At 55.6% G+C, this 1,170-nt stretch overlaps 1 long non-coding RNA gene across 1 annotated transcript in view; it reads right to left on the reverse strand.

Moving 5' to 3' along the window:
* LOC115947918 overlaps window positions 1-725 on the reverse strand; it is a 12,780-nt gene extending 12,055 nt beyond the window's left edge. Inside the window, exon 1 of the long non-coding RNA XR_004081773.1 lies at window positions 666-725. This is a non-coding gene — a long non-coding RNA (uncharacterized LOC115947918). The remainder of the gene's footprint in view (window positions 1-665) is intronic.
* Window positions 726-1,170: the final 445 nt, after the last annotated feature.

Genomic DNA, 1,170 nt, shown 5'->3' on the forward strand with positions numbered 1-1,170 from the left:
CTCTTCCGAACTTCAGCATTTTCACTTCTCCCTTCCTTTCCGCCCAGGGGAGGGAAGCTATTTTTCTCTGCCAGAAACCTTTCTCCTCGTTGCTTTTGCTTGTATTTTTTAAGTAAAGCCCGCTGTCCTTTCGGGGATGCTGGTGGCACACGCGCGGTGCGGGGCCGGCCGCGCTCCCCGCGTGTTTCCGCGGCTTTCCCGCACCTCCTGCCCGCCTTTCCCACTGCCTTTCCCCGCTTTCCCCCCGGGTTTGCGCCTCTCGGAGCACAGCCCAGGCCAGGGAAAGGCTCCTCGGAGCCCTCGCTCGCCCCAGGCCGGGGCGTCCTCGCCGCCTTCCCCGCAGGGCAACGAGCGCCCGCTTTGCTGCCTGGTTTATTTGTGTTTGGAAGGGCTCCACAGCTCCTTTCCCCTCGAAAAATAATGAAATATGGGACAAGCTTCGCTCTGTTTGTTTAAGTAACGTTCTCTGGCTTATTCTTTGCGGCTACAAGTGCAGTTATTTTATTATTGTTATTTGCGAGCGTTTACTGTTGGCTGTTTCTTCTCAAGTAGCTGCTGGGACTGGCGTGCACATGGGAAAGGTTTGGGAGATGCCAAACTTCACCCGCAGCCGCACCCCCCTCCCCGAGAGCCGCTCAGAGCCCCCAGACTTTCCCCTTCCTCACCTCAAACTTTCAGAGGGCTCCGGTGTTATCGCGCCCTGCGAGAGCTGGGAGCGAGGGTGGATTTGCTGAAAACTTCCTCGAAACGCCAAAAAAACAACAACAGAAAAAGAAATTGTCTGAGAGGCAGAAAAGAGTGAGGGATTTTTTTTTGTTTTGATGGGACAGAGCGGCGAGCAGAGGGTGGGGGCAGCAGCAGGAGGAGGAGGAGGAGGGAGGGCAGAGCAGATCTGAACCATGCCATTTATTCCGAGTCTTATCAAAAATCCGCCTCGCCAATCTGGTTCTCTTCAGCCTGCAGAATGCGACAGGGAGGCTGTTTACCCTGCGCTGACCTATTCAACTTTACCCTCCCAATAATACATTAAAAAAAAAAAAGAGAGAGAGAGCGAAGGAAGATGCAGATAAGCCCCCAGCCCCTCTCCACGCTGACGGCTTGATTATTTGAGCTCCGGGGGGCTGCGGCCTTCGGCCGTGGCAGCGCGGCCAGGGGTGAGGAAGAGGATGG

This window comes from Geospiza fortis, unplaced genomic scaffold (genome assembly GCF_000277835.1).
Source record: "Geospiza fortis unplaced genomic scaffold, GeoFor_1.0 scaffold408, whole genome shotgun sequence".
NCBI classification, from domain to species: Eukaryota; Metazoa; Chordata; class Aves; order Passeriformes; family Thraupidae; genus Geospiza; species Geospiza fortis.